We start from the raw sequence: 15,580 nt of genomic DNA, 5'->3' as shown, positions 1-15,580 counted from the left end.
ACCTTGATCTCCAGGACCACGAGGAAAGAAATGTCAGGTGTTTAAGCCACCCAGCCTGCGGTATTTTGTTACAGCCGCCCAAGCCAACTAAGACAAGTTATATCGTTTAATCTCCAGAGAAGCCCCAGGAAGACGGTTGAGGAGACCCCGAGGCTCAGAGAGGGCAAGACACCTCCGTAAGGTCACACAGCTGGGAATTGACAGAGGCGAGGTTCCAACTTCAGACCAGGGTGACCGGTTCTCAAGCCCATCCGTTTCCCCCAACCTTCTCCATGACCCCGCAGACCACTCTAGGGAGGCAGTTTGGTGTCGTGGTTAAGAGACTTATGTGGGTTGAAATCCTCACTCTGGCATTCTTTTCTCTTTTCCTTTTTTTTTTTTTTTTAATATTTATTTATTTTGGGGAGAGAGCAAGTCGGGAAGGGGCACAGAGAGGGGGACAGAGGATCCAAACCAGGCTTTGCGCTGACAGTAGGTGCCCCCCCTGTTTTTGAAGGAGATTTTTATTTTTATTTTTTTAATGTTTATTTATTTTGAGAAAGAGAGACTGTGTATGCAAGGGAGGGGCAGAGAGAGAGAGAAAGAGAGAAAGAGAAAGGGAGAGAGAATCCCAAGCAGGGTCTGCTCTGTCAGCACAGAGCCTGACGTGGGGGCTCGATCCCACAAACCACGAGATCATGACCTGAGCCAAAACCAAGAGTCGGATGCTTGACTGACTCAACCACTCAGGCTCCCCTCTTTTTTTTTTTTTTCTATTTTGTTTTCAAGTGATTCCTACACCCGACATGGGGCTTGAACTCACAGCCCCGAGATGAGGAGTCGCACGCTCCACCGACCGAACCAGCCAGGCGTCCCTCACTCTGGCATTCTACTTGTGGGGGTGACTGGGCCTCAGTTTTCTCCTCTGCAAGATGGGAGTCATACAAGTCCCAGAAAACTGTGGGATGGAATGAAATAGGGCACGAGGGCCCCTTAGCTGGGGGTTAGCACAGAGGTATGAGCATTTGGGCAGCTGTCCTCTCTGACCCTCAGTTTCTTCTTCTATAAAGTGGGCATGTTGTCAGTACTTGTTTGAGTGGAGACTTGGAACAAGGGGGGTGAAGTGCTCAGAACAGGATCTGGTGCCCGTACGTGCTAAATATGCAAGAATTCAAAAATGTAGTCCTAAATACACACGTCGCCCAACCTGGAGACACAACAGCCACACACAGCCACACACACACACACACACACACACACACACACACACCTACTGCCCCAGGAAGAGTGTCTGCTTTCTGTACAAACCAGGCTGTCCACTTGGGTCCCAGCGGGCACATGGGGCTATTTGCATTTAAAGGTAAATGAATTGCAACGACAGGAAATTGAAAACTCACTTCCTCAGTTGCCCCGGCCACATCTCAAGGGCCCCACGGCCATGAGAAGCTAGCCTGTCTGGCAGCCGGGAGCTAGAATAGTGTCACCTTGGAAGAAAGAGACGGTGGGCGGGGCCTGTGGAGACCCTCCCCAAGGTCACGCAGTGCGTGCAGCGTGTTCCACGGGCGTCCACACGGGGGCAGCGTGTCACACGGTCTGGGCCCTGTGCCACCGCGCAGTCTGGTCCAGGGTCCTTCCCTCTGCACTTGGACATCGGGGCCCGGTCATTCTTTGGGGTCGCACTGTGTGGGCTGAGCCTCATCCCCCGCCCCCTCGATGCCGGGAGCACCCCAGTCGGGACAACCACACATGTCCCCAGACACGGCCCAGTGTCCCCCGCGGGCAGGATCTCCCCGAGTCGTGAGAACCAGAAATGTCACCAACGTTGCTGTCTCTTGGCAAAATCACGCTCAGCTGAGAGTCGCCGTTGCAGTGAATCCACTCATCACACACACAGGGATTAAATTATGGAAGCAGCCGAGAGCCTTCAAGCCTTTTTCGTCCGTGACATCTCCATCCAGTTCAAAGTATGTACACACGCCCGTATACAGACACTCGCTCGCTCGGGGCATGCATTTCAGTGCGAACATGACCCCAGGGAAAGTGATGCAAGCTGCCCCTTGCCCTTGCAAAGCATGGTGCACTGTGCTAGTTTCTACCTTAAAAACTTTTTCGTTAACGTTGATTTATTTTTGAGAGACCAAGCGTGAGCAGGGGAGGGGCGGAGAGAGAGGGAGACACGGAATCCGAAGCAGGCTCCGGGCTCCGAGCTGTCTGCACAGAGCCCGACGCGGGGCTCGAACTCCCGAGCCGTCAGATCATGACCTGAGCCAAAGTCGGACGCTTAACCGACTGAGCCACCCGGGGCCTCTGGGCCATGACTTATTGAATTGATTCCCTTAAAACACGGGCCAACGACTGTTCTCCAGAGAGATCTGCAAAGATCCAAGGAGCACGCGAAAAGATGCTCACCATCATCAGTTGTCAGGGAAATGCAGATCAAAACCACAGTGAGTTTCCACTTCCTACCCTCCAGGACAGCTAGAGTAATAATAATGATAATAATAAATAATGATTAAAAAAAAAAAAACCCGGAAAGTCAGACGTGTTGGTGAGGATGTAGCAAAAGCGGGGCCCTGGTGCACGGCTGGTGGGGACAGAAAAGCGTCTTGCAACGCTGTGCAAGACGGTCTGGCGGCTCCTCAAAAGATTAAACACAGAGTGACTGTCAGACCCAGTGAGTCACCCCAGGTTTCTGCCCACGAGAACCGGAATCAGGGACTTGAAGACGTACTTGTTCACCCGTGTTCACACCAGCATGACTCACACCAGCCAGGAGATGGGAACAGCCAGCAGGTGAATGGATGGATACACACAACCGGAATATGATCCAGCCTTAAAAACGACGTCCTGCCACCACGTGGACGGACCCGGAGGTCACTGTGCGCGGTGACAGGAGCCGGACACAGAAGGACACGTCCTGCGCGACCCCACTCACAGGGGGTCCCTAGAGGAGTCCCCGTCCGCCCACAGGGACAGAGAGTGGATGGCGGGAGCCAGGGGTGGGGCAGGGGGCGGGGAGTCCGTGCTTCCTGGGGGCAGGGCTTCAGTCTGGGGAGGTGGAAAGTTCTGGAGACGGATGGCGGGGGTGGCACGCGACGTTCACAGCTAGGTGCACGTGCTTGACGCCGCTGAGCTGTGCACTTAGAAAGGGTTAAAGCGGCAAGTTTGATGTCATGTCCTTCTGCTATGGCTAAAAAGTATTAAGAAAAAAACCATACAAGCAAAAAACCCACACCTGCTTGGGTAGGGAAAACAGAGCCGCACACGGCTCAGGGAGCTGGGTTGCAGGGAAGGGCCGGGGGCTGGGATCGCAGGACCCCTTCCCCGGGTGGGGTCGGGGCGGGGCAGGGGAGTAGCAGGGACTTCGCCTGGGCCAAGGCCTCCAGACGGACTCCGGGACGCCCGGTTAAATGAGCAAGGGACACTCTTACACGGAAACATTACTCGTTGTTTATCTGAAATTGCCACTTAACTGGGCGCCACGTGACTTTATTTGCCAAGCCCAGCTGTGCCCACCCTGCCGGCCCCCCTCCGGGGCCTCCATCCCGGGCAAGAATGGGAGCCTGGCCGCTTCCTGCGGTGGCCAGCAGGAGGCGCTGCGCCCGGCCACGTGGCTGCGGGCACGGAGGCTGGCAGGGAGGGGGCTTCCAAGGATCCCGACTGCGCCTGCGTCCCAGGGCGGGAGGGGGGGAGGGGCGGTCCCGCTGCTCACGTGTCTGCTCTTATCTGCTCGCCCGCCCCGTGAACTTTGGGGACTTTTATTGCTGGACACAGATAAGGAGAAGTAAGGGAAGAGTTTTCAGAGAAAGCTCAGAACCGAAAGCTTTTACAGGCACACCCTCAGGAGCCTCCGTGCAGAGGGAGGGGAGTGCTGGGGAAGGATGCTGGGCTAGACCCAGCTCCACCCCTGGGCGGGCCTCAGTTTCCCTCTCTGAAGTCGGGGGGGCAGAGGGAGAGGAGCATTTCCTAAAGGCGTGCAACATGGCCTTGCTTGCCCCGTGAGGAGTGATGGTTATTCCCAAAGGGCGGTGTCGATTCTAAGGTGCATGGGGAGGGGGGAGGGGGATTTTTTGAGGATCCTTTCGGGGGGTCCTGTCGAGTGAGGCCGGATGTATGCACAGTCCGTTCTTGTGACTCACGACAAAGTCGAGTCGCCGCGGACGCGGAGTGAGTGGGAGCCCAAGAAGGGCTCCGGGAGGGAATCTGGGGTGAGGGTCCTGTGAGTCTCTGTTCACAACGCTTTCGTCAACCCATCGATAGGTAACCTTGTGTCATGTGTTTCTGTTTAAAATGTTTTTCTTTGAAGTTTTATTCCTTTCTTTTGAGAGAGGCCGAGACAGCGCGAGCAGGGGAGGGGCAGAGAGAGAAAGAGAGAGAGACAATAGCCCAAGCTGATTCTGAGCTCCCGGCGCAGAGCCAAACGTGGGGCTCGAATCCACGAACTGTGAGATCGTGACCTGAGCTGAAACCAAGAGTCGGTGCTCAACCCGCTGAGCCCCCCGGACGCCCCATGTGTTTCTGTTTAAAGACACCCTCTTTTAAAAAGTTGTAAGTTTATTTATTTTAAGAGAGCAAGCAAGCAGGGGAGGGGCAGAGAGAGAGAGAAAGAGAGACTCCCAAGCAGGCTCCGCACTGTCAGCCCGATTCCGGGCTCAAACTCACGAACTGCGAGATCACGCCCCGAGTGGAAATCGAGAGTCGGATGCTTAACTGACTGCGCCCCCCGGGCGCCCCCCAAAGACACCCTCTATAATGTATGTTGTTGCTTCATAACCCAGCCCACGGCCGCCTCACCGCAGCTCACCACGATGGGAGGAACGGAACTCGACGTGAGTCAGTATTTTCTCCATAAGACAAGTCACAGCCTCTGGAGCTTAGGAACACCAGCCAGCCCAGGAGGCTGGGGGGGGGGGGGGGCAGCGCAAACAGCAAAATCGCCCACAAGAAGCGCAAAAAAGCAAACGAAATGTGGCACTCGACAGCCCACGGAAGGGACGCTGGTGTACCGTCGGAGCTGGGACAAGAGGGCGGAGTGTCCCCTTCCTCGCCCTCAGCTGGGAATGGGCACGTGGGGCGGCTCCCGCCGTTTGCCCCCCCCGGGTGCTCATCCGCAAATGACTGAAAAGTGCCTCGAGTAGTGATTTCAGGGGCGCAGATAAACGCGAGTCAGTGAGTTTGCCAACACGGACTGTATGAACCCTGAGGATTGGCCGTGTATGCGTTTATTTCCGTTTCTATATTCCCCAGCTCCGTTCACCAAGGGGGCTTGAGACGGACACCCCGGGGGCGATGAGCACACTCAGGGCCCACATGTTGGCTTCTAAATACCACCCTCCTGGAGAAGGATCCTGTATTAATTGTCTCTTTTTCTCCCCCCTTTATTTTCTGATGCTCTGATGTCTTGGGGGCTTGCTGACCTTGGAGACACCAAAGCTGGGGAGTTCCAGAGAGAGCGAACAAACTGCACGGAGCGTATCTTTTACCTGCAAGCCAGCCAGTCCAGAGTCCACACCCCAACTCGAGCCTCCTGGGGGGCTCTCACGCTCAGGACCACTGCTCTCCATCCTCATCACCCCAGAGCCTGGTGCCAGGTAGCTGGGGGGGGGGGGGGTCCCTTGTGTCCTAGACTCTTCTGCAATTATTCACAGCAGTCAACCCTAAATTTGCCAGCTTGCTTACCCTGCCTCACCCGGCCCTCACCTGGAGATCATAATAAAGGCTCTTGCCCATGTTTCCTGGCCCCCACCCACCTCCTGACTGACCCTGGTGCTTCCCCGTGTGGGCCTGCCTCCCGTTTTCAGGGATCCCAGAGGACAAGTCTCTTCCTACATGACAGGCATTCCTGTGTCTGCATGTCTTGCCGTACTGAAGAAAATAAGTCCTGGGTGCATTAAAAAAATTTTTTTAATGTTTATTTTTGAGAGAGACAGAGAGTCACAGCATGAGTGGGGGATGGACAGAGACAGAGGGAGACACAGAATCCGCAACAGGCTCCGGGCTCCGAGCTGTCAGCACAGAGTCTGATGTGGGGCTTGAACCCACGAACCGTGAGATCATGACTCAAGCTGAAGTCGGACACCTAACCGACTGAACCACCCAGGTGCCCCTCTCCTGGGTGCATTTTAAAACGGGCCCAGGGCTCATGGGAGAAATGGCCAATTCTGGGGCTGGGGGATGGAAAATAGAGGCTAAGCTCGAAGCATCTTTTTATACCAGGGAGTAGGGAAATATTCACAGAAGAGCCAGGACCTGTCAATAGGACATAGGAACCACCGTGAAGGGACGTCACTGGGCAGGTCTGGGATCATTGGAGCACCAAAACAGATAAAGGCAATAGTGAATCCTAAACACTTTTTTAAAAAGTGAGAATCCATGAGTTTATGAAAGAAAGAGGAAGGAAGGAAGGAAGGAAGGAAGGAAGGAAGGAAGGAAGGAAGGAAGGAAGAACAGAGAGATAGGGAAGAGCCTAACTCTAACAGAGTTAGAGACTCTCTCTAACAGAGAGATAAGGAAGAGCCAGATTGAGGAAGGAGGGTTCTCACACTGGAGAAACAGCATCCCAGACAGAGGGCACAGCCCATGCAAAGGTCCTGGGGCGGGACCAGGCCTGGTGTGTTGGAGGAACAGACAGGAAGCTCGTGTGGCTGGAGTAGAGTGGGAGAGGCAGAGAGAACGAGGAGGGGAGGGCAGGGAGAGGACAGAAGCACATTGTGCAGGGCATGTGTCAGGCCCCAGGGAAGATTTGGGCTTTTACCCCAAGGAGGTGGGAGCCCTGGAGGACTGTGGACAGAGGAGGGACAGGACCTTAATCAGATTAAAAAATAAAAAAAAAATTGTTTTTCAATGTTTGTTTATTTTTGAGAGACAGAGACGGAGTGTGAGTGGGGGAGGGTCAGAGAGAGAAGGAAACACAGAATCTGAAGCAAGACCCAGGCTCTGAGCTGTCAGCACAGAGCCCGATGTGGGGCTCGAACTCACGAACCATGAGATCATGACCTGAGCCTAAGTCGGACACTTAACCGACTGAGCCACCCAGGCGCCCCTAAATTTTTAATGTTTATTCATTTTTGAGAGAGTGAGAGAGAGAGAGAAAGGGAGAACGTAAGCGGGGGAGGGGTAGAGAGAGAGGAAGGCACAGAATCCGAAGCAGGCTCCAGGCTCTGAGCGCTCAGCACAGAGCCTGATGCGGGGCTCAAACTCACGAACCCACAAGATCGTGATCCGAGTCAAAGTCCGATTCTTAACTGACTGAGCCCCCCAGGAACCCCTGATTTAAATTCAATCATAGATTCAGCAGGAAAGAGGCTTCTCCACTTGATCTATATCCCCTGGAAATGGAGCAGGGACTGTCCCTGGCCATGCATGGTGGCATCTCAGAAGCCACCTCCTACCCCAGGCTCAGAATGAGCTTGTTTAAATGCGGCTTCCTGGGGCTGGCTTTGTGCAGAAGCTAATCCAGTGGAGTGAGGGCCGTCTCCACCATGAACCACATTCTGGGAGTTTCTGCCCGCCCAGAGAAGCTGCGTAGACCTCTCATGTTACCAGTGTAGCCGGGGGACTGCAGACCATTTTGCCCTAGTTTGGGAATAAGAAACTTAACCTGCACACGGGAAGAAATGGCTTATAATTTTTTTTAACCCAAGTTTTTTTTTTTAATGTTTATTTATTTTTGAGAGAGACAGAGTGTGAATGGGAGATGGGCAGAGAGAGCAGAGGGACAGAGGATCTGAAGCAGGCTCTCTGGTGACAGCAGTGAGGCCAGTGCGGGGCTCGAACTCATGAACTGCGAGATCATGACCTGAGCTGAAATCAGGAGCCCGATGCTCAACCGACTGAGCTACCCAGGCGCCCATATACATTTTTTTTTTTTTAAAGAAAATCTTGACTCAGTTATTTGCCTGAGGTCTCGGTACAAGCTGAAATGTGGGACTTGGGGCTGAGGTCCTCAGGAGGGGGAAATTGGGTTCTGTGTGGAGGGAGTAGGCAGGGAAGGCTGCATGGAGGAGGCGACGTTGGGGTGCAGCTTTGGAAATCGGCAAAGCAGAGAGGGGGAGAAGAATGTTCCAGGCAGTTGATACAGCGCAGGCAGAGCTCAAGGCGTGAGCCTGCCTGGAGGGTTTGTAGGAGTGCGGCAAGTTCGGCCTAAGCGAGAGGACTGAGTCTAGGCGGGGAGTTTCTGGGGGACTCTAGGACGGCAATGTTCTCAGGAGCCTGGTCATGCAGGGCTGAGGTGGAGAGAGGGTGTGAGGCTTAGGGAGTCTGCGGGGAGGAGATGAAATTTCTGCCAAACGTTTGAGCTGAGGATTTGAAGGATGAGTAGGAGTTTGCTGGCCCTGACCCTTCCGCAGCCCCTGAACTAGGGAGGAAGTTTGCACGGAAGGAACCAGGACAGAGAAAGGGACCCAGATGGGGAGCCAGTAAGGCAGGGGAGGGGGGCAGCGCTCTGCTCAGAAGGGTCAGGAGACTCACTCATTCCTTCAGTGCCTCCTTCCTGACACCTTGGCCTGGAGCTGAAGACTGGGGACCGGAAGGTGACAAAGGTCCAGTCTTTGCCTCCAGGAACCCGCTGGGAGCGGGCCTTGAAGATTCCCCGGGAGGCAAACCGAGGGAGGAGGGGTCAGGATGAAAAGGATCCTGGGTTGACCGTTGTACCCCTGGGACAATGCACAGTAACAATTATTACTATTATTGTTGTCGTTGTGGTTCTATCGTTATTGCGACAGAAAACGACACTCGTAGACCATTTACTGGGTAGTAGGCCTTGATTTCAGCATCGTGCGTCCATTCAATCTTCTGAGATAGGTGACTTCTATTTGCCTTATATGGAGAGAGATTGAGTCACTGCCTCAAGGTCACGGCTCAAGGTCTCGGAGCTGGGATGTGAACCTAGAAACCGAAGGGGCAGAATCTGGGCCGCTACCGACCAGGCCGCTTCTCGCCATTCCCAAGCCTCCAGCTGGTGCCGCCCCATCATCACCAGCCTGGACCCGCACAGTTCCCCAACCCCCTCCCCCGGCCCCCTCCCCCACGGTGTCTGTCCTCCCCAGAGAAGCCACCAGAGGGCGCCCGTGAGCACCTGAGTCCGTTCCTTCTCCGCCTGGGCTCCCAGCCCTCCAGGGCTCCCACCTCCCTGGGGTAAAAGCCCAAGTCCTCTCTGAGGCCCCCAAGGCCCTGTGGGACCTACTCCTGTCCCCTCCCTGCCTTCCCCTCCTCCCTCTCTCCCTCGTTCACTCTGCTCCAGCCACACGGGTTCCCTGGCTGTTCCTCCAACTTTGCGGGCCCTGTCCTGCCCCAGGACCTTTGCACTGGCTCTCTCTGCTACCTGGAATGCTCTTCTTGTAGATAGACTTGTGCCTTGCTCACTTCCTCAGAGAATGCTGCCCTAATCCTTGCATCCATGTATCCACTCCCTTCCTAAGCCCCGTACTCTGCTTATGTTTTTCTCTTTAGCATGTACTACTAATGTCAATATACAGTTGCCTCTTGAACGACTGGGGGGTTAAGGGTGGCGACACCCCGCACGGAAAAAAATGTATGCATAACTTCTGCCTCCCCCAAGACTTAACTATCAATAGCCTACCATTGATCCAAAGCCTTACCGATAACATAAACCAACCGACACATATTTTGTATGTTACCTGTATTATTTACTGTATTCTTACAAACAAGTCAGCTAAAGACAATGTTATTAGGAAAACCATAAGGAGGATAGAAAATGCATTTATAGCGCTGTATTTATCAAACAAAGCTGTGTGAAAGTGGACCCGTGCAGTTCAGAGGGGTGTTGTTCAAGGGTCTGCTGTATTTTATTTTATTGTTATTTTTTTTAAGTTTATTTCTTTTTGAGAGAGAGAGGGAGGGAGCGCGAGCGAGGGGAGAGAGAATCCCAAGCAGCGCCGGGCTCCATCCGACGAAGCAGCGAGAGACCATTGACCTGCGTGGAAATCAAGAGCCGGATGCCTAATCGACTGAGTCCCCCAGGCGCCCAGGGCCAGTTTATTTTAATTACTTATATCTGTTTATTGTCTGTGTGCCTCCACTTACAATGTGAGCTCCCTGACGGCAGGGATTTTTATCTGCTTTTCTTCATTGCTGCGTCCCCAGCACCCAGAACTGTGCCTAGATCACAGTAGGTGCTCAATAAATGTTTGTGGGATAAGAAACTGGCTCTATTATGTTCATTCAGCCCATTGTAATGATGATCTGACTATTTATTGAGTGCTTTCTGCGTTCAAGCCTATGTAGGAGGATTTAAATCATTGATCTATCTATCTATCTAAAGCTGCGGTTTACATACCCGAAAATTCACCATTTTAAATAGTATGATTCAGTGGGTTTTGGTATGTTTACTATGGTGTGCAACCATTACCACTAATTCCAGAACATCCTATCGCCCAAAAAAGAAACCCGTCCCCATCAGGAGTCACCTCCCATCCCTCCCCCTCCCCCGGCCCCCACGAGAGCCCCCTTCCCGTCCGTGGATGAGCCTGTTCTGGACGTTTCACACACTCGGACTCACACCCCCTGTGGCTTCTCCTGTCGGGTTCCCTCCCTGAGCATCGCGTGTTCGGGGTCGGTCCACGGGGCGTCGGGGGGTGGGCGCCTCGCTCCTGCTCGAGGCCCGGGGTGCGGGGGGGGGGGGGGGGACCTGCGCGTGCGCGGTGGACTCCTAGTATTTACACACCCATCCTTTGATGGACGTCTGGGCTGCTCCCACTTTTTGGCTGTTGTGAATCATGGTGCCGTGGACGTTCACGGGCACATTTTTGTTGGCACGGCTGTTTTCAGTGCTGGTGGGTAGGTACCTAGGAGCGGAGCTGCTGGTGGAACCGTATGGGGTACCTCTGTGAAGAGCCACCGAATCGTTTTCCACGTCCCATCCCCGCCAGCAGGTGGTCGAGGCTCGCGGTTCCTCCACACCCTGGCCAGCTTGTCCTACTGTCTGTCCTATTGTCTGTCCTTTCTCCTCGTGGCGTGGCATCTCTCCGTAGCTGAGCTTTGCATTTCCCTGGTAACTAATGATGTTGGGGATCTTTTTTTTTTCTTTTCAATCACACAAACCAGACTTTTTCGGAGCCTCTTTTCATGTGCTTATTGGTAGGTGATCCCGTGGTAAGTAAAGGTTTAAACTTTTTCTTTTATTATTATTATTGTTCTTTTTAATTTTTTTTTTAGCATTTATTCTTTTTTTTTTTTTTAATTTTTTTTTTTCAACGTTTATTTATTTTTGGGGCAGAGAGAGACAGAGCATGAACGGGGGAGGGGCAGAGAGAGAGAGGGAGACACAGAATCGGAAACAGGCTCCAGGCTCCGAGCCATCAGCCCAGAGCCTGACGCGGGGCTCGAACTCACGGACCGTGAGATCGTGACCTGGCTGAAGTCGGACGCTTAACCGACTGCGCCACCCAGGCGCCCCTAGCATTTATTCATTTTTGAGAGACAGAGCACAAGCTGGGGAGGGGCAGAGACAGAGGGAGACACAGAATCGGAAGCAGGCTCCAGGCTCCGAGCTGTCAGCACAGAGCCCAACGCGGGGCTCGAACTCACGAACTGTGAGATCATGACCTGAGCCGAAGCCAGATGCTCAACCGACTGAGCCACTCAGGCGTCCCAGGTTTAAACTTTTTAGACCCCAGTGCACTGTTTTCCCCCAGGGGCGCCCCCACTTTGTGTTCCTGCCCGCTGTGGATGAGAGCTCCCGTTGCCCCTGTTCTTGTCAGCACTTAGTATGGTCAGACTTTTTCGTCTTAGCCATTCTGGCTAATTTGCTTTTTCCTAAGTGCTCGTGGGCCCTCTGTATGTCTTTTTGGGTAGAGAGCAAAAGCTCATACGTACGGAGGCGTGCAAAAGGCATATGCCTGAGTGCCTGGTACCCACCAGGCCGGGTGTCGGGCACTGGGAACAAAACCGTAACCCTCACGGACCCAGAGCCCCTCGGTCGCCTTGGATTGCGCCGACTTTCAGAAAGCGAAAAAATGCGCACGCCAAGAGCCTCTGCGATTGCGGGTTGGGGACAGCGCTGGGGACACACGGCAGGACAAAGACTCAAGCCTCCCTCAGGCTCCTGGGGCGCTAAGTGTCCACGTAATGCTGGTGATTTCCTTCGTTCTTTCTTGTTTTTCTTTTAAAGTGCAAGCGGGGGAGGGGCAGAGAGAGAGCGAGAGAGAGAATCCCAAGCAGGCTCGGTGCTGTTCAACGTGGAGCCCGATGGGGGGCTCGAACTCATGAGCTGTGAGATCATGACCTGAGCTAACATCAAGAGTGGGACGCTCAACTGACTGAGCCACCCAGGCACCCCTAGTGATCTCTTTTCTAGAAAATCAGCACCGAGGTCTGGAGAAGTTCAGGGACTTGAGTGCCGAGACATCTGTCACCCAATTTCAGGGCTGGCACTCTGACCCTGGGTGCCCCTCCAACCTGCCTGCCCCAGCCTGGGCCCCCTCACCTTTGCTCTGTGCCAGGAAACGGCCTCTCCCCTAGCCTCCGGACCCCTCATAAAATTGAACTCCTCAAGGCATGGGAGGCCAACTTCCAAGGACAGCGGAGGCCAGGAGGCCACCAGGAGCCAAGAAGGCAGGGCCTCCCAGCCATCAAGGTGTGGCAGCCGCGGACTTTGTCTCTCTGGGTGGGGAAACCCAAGTCAGCGTTTAGCAACTGCCTGGGCCTTGGGGCCAGTTCACGGTCTCTCTGTGGACCTCAGTTTCCCTATTTACCCACTGAGGCCCTTCCTGGTATACGCCCAGCTCCCTGCCCGTAGCAGGCACTGGGAGAATGGATGAGAAGGAGGAGAGGCCCCCTGTGGATCTGCTCCCCGCACCTCCCCCTACTTCCTCCTCCCAGGCCCCCCTCCCCCACCCCCAGCAGAGCTGTGGTAGGAGGGGCAGCACCCAGGAACAAGGGCACAGGGACTCCTCTCCCCCAGAGTGGGCCTCTCCCTGCCCTCAGCTGCAGTCCCAACCCCGCCTGTCCCTGCCTCAGTGTCCCTTTAAACATTTTATGCATTTATTAAGCACCTAAGTAAGGTTTACCTGACATGTGATGAATCTCACGCTTATTTTTAAAAATTTTTTTTAATGTGTATTATTTGAGAGGAGAGAGACGGGGAGAGAGAGAGAGAGAGACAGAGACAGAGACAGAGACAGAGACAGAGAATGGGCAGGGGAGGGGCAAAGAGAGAGGAAGACACAGAATCTGAAGCAGGCTCCTGGCTCTAAGCTGTCAGCACAGAGCCCAACTCGGGGCCGGAACCCGTGAACTGTGAGATCATGATCTGAGCCAAAGTCCGACGCTTAACTGGCTGAGCCACCCAGGTGCCCCCTGAGGGGGTCTGTCTTATTGCATCACAGGAATTCTTTTTTTTTTTTTTTAAGTAACTTGTTTTTTAAAGTTTGTATAGAGAGTGGGAGGAGGGGAAGAGAAAGAGAGAGAGAGCGAATCTGAAGCAGGCTCTGTGCTCAGCGTGGACCCTGACCTGGGGCTTGAGCCCACAGCCCTGAGAACATGACCTGAGCCAAAACCAAGAGTCGGACGCTCAACCGACTCAGCCACCCGGGAGCCCCGAATGTCAGGTTTAAAGTAGACAATTAGAGGACTTTTGTCACGTGTCTACCTCCGTGAAACCACCAGCATAATCAAAATGGTGAAAAACCACGCCCATCACCCCAGAAAGTCCCCCTGTGCCCCGGCCTGACCCCACCCCCACCCCCCCAGACAACCAGAAACCTCCTTGTAGTCACTCCAGATCTCTGAACTTGGCATTTCCCAGAATTATACATAAGTGGAACCGAACAACACATCCTCTTTTGCGTCCGGCTTCTTGCGTGTAGCAGAAGGCAGCAAAGGTTCACTCAGGCTGTTGTGTGTTTTTCCCCTTTTTATGGCTGAGTAATATTTCAATGTATGGGTGGACCACACTTTGTCCACTCACCTGCCGGTGGACCTTTGGGTCACCCCCACTTTAGGGATGTTATGAGCAAAGCCGCTCTGAAGTTATTTTATTTTATTTTTCATTTTTGAGAGAGCGAGCATGAGCAGGGGAGGGGCAGAGAAAGAGGGGGGACAGAGGATCCGAAGGGGACTCTGTGTGACAGCAGACAGCCCGATGGGGGCCTCGAACTCACGAGCCACGTGACCATGACCTGAGCCAAAGCTGAATGCTCAAGGGACTGAGCCGCCCAGGCGCCCCGAGGGCAGGTCTTGGCCAGCGAGGTTTTCTGTTTTCATTTCTCTTGGGTGCGCGCGTTAGTTACCAACTTCTGTGTAACAAATCACCCCGAAGCCTGATGCTTGAGAACAAGAAACATTCATGACCTCACACAGAGGCTGAGGGTCAGAGAGCACCTAGATGGATGGCCGTGGCTCGGATCTGTCATGAAATGGCAGTCACACTGTCAGCCAGGGTGGCTTCATCTGAGGGTCCCCCCCCCGCCCCCTGCAACCGGGGCCTCACTGGGCGCTGGCGGGAGCCTCCACCCCACCCCACCCCACCCAGCTTCCCCAGCAGACACTACGAACTCAAGAGGGAGCCCAAGATGGAATCCAGAAACACCGTGTCACCAAATCCTGGAACCCGCATCTTCCGTAGTCTGTGTATCAGAAGTAAATCACGATCGCTAAATTCGAGTCACATCCTAGCTGGCGGGTGAATTACATAAGGCCGTGAATACCAGGAAGCAGGGCTCTCTGGGGGCCATTGTAGGGGTAATCTGCCACCGTCCGTGAGTATTTAAACATTTAAGCAAACGTTAAGCTTCTACCGTGTGCTTCTCGAGAATCATCTCCCTGGCTATTTACAACAGCTCTCCGAAAAAGAACGAGTATTATGCCCACTTGACGGATGGGGAAACATGCCCAGAGAAGGTAAGTCGCCCACCTACAGTCCACCCAAGAGTGAGCCGCCAAAGGAAGATTCCATCCTGAGGCTTAAGCCCTGCATACGGAGGAGGCCGACAGCAGCAAGAAACAGGAACACAGGAGGGAAGAGATTTTAGCGACTGCTTTTTTCTCCAGAGACAGAGAAGAAGCAGGCAAGGGAGCTGGGCTCCTTTGCTGTTTTCATAAACATTTATCGAGCACCCACTGTATGCCGGTGCTGTTTTCGTGCTGGGGGCACCACAGGGAATGAGATGGACAAAGTTCCCTGCACACGTGGAGCTCACACCATGAGTAAGTGATTTCACTCGTCACCGTCCAGCCAGCACCTGGCGCACAGGAGTGTCGCTGGCGCAGGAAGGAAGCCCAAGACGCGACCCCACGGGGACCAACACACATGCGGTCATTGCCTTCCTGGAGCTCATGGTCTGGTGGTCACTGTGGATGGCAAACAACACCCGCAACTTTTGTCTATTCGTGGGGGGAGCCCCAGGCCCCTTGCCCTGGCTGTGTGTCCCACTCAGGTGTGGATGGAAGTCCCAGAGAGGAGAGTTTCAAGGAGCCAATCTTCCCACACACCCAGTCAACTAATAAATGGAGCCTTTGACCCTCCCCTCACCTCATATCTCAAGATAGGCTAGAACAGCAAGTCAAGGTGCGGCTTGCTGTGGATCTGGGCACGGCCAGGTGGGGAGAGGAGGTGGGCGTCCTGCTGGGTCAGGGCTGGGGG

This window comes from Neofelis nebulosa, chromosome 4 (genome assembly GCF_028018385.1).
Source record: "Neofelis nebulosa isolate mNeoNeb1 chromosome 4, mNeoNeb1.pri, whole genome shotgun sequence".
Classification (NCBI taxonomy): Eukaryota; Metazoa; Chordata; class Mammalia; order Carnivora; family Felidae; genus Neofelis; species Neofelis nebulosa.
The sequence above is the reverse complement of the archived record's forward strand: the minus strand, read 5'-3'. Positions refer to the sequence as shown.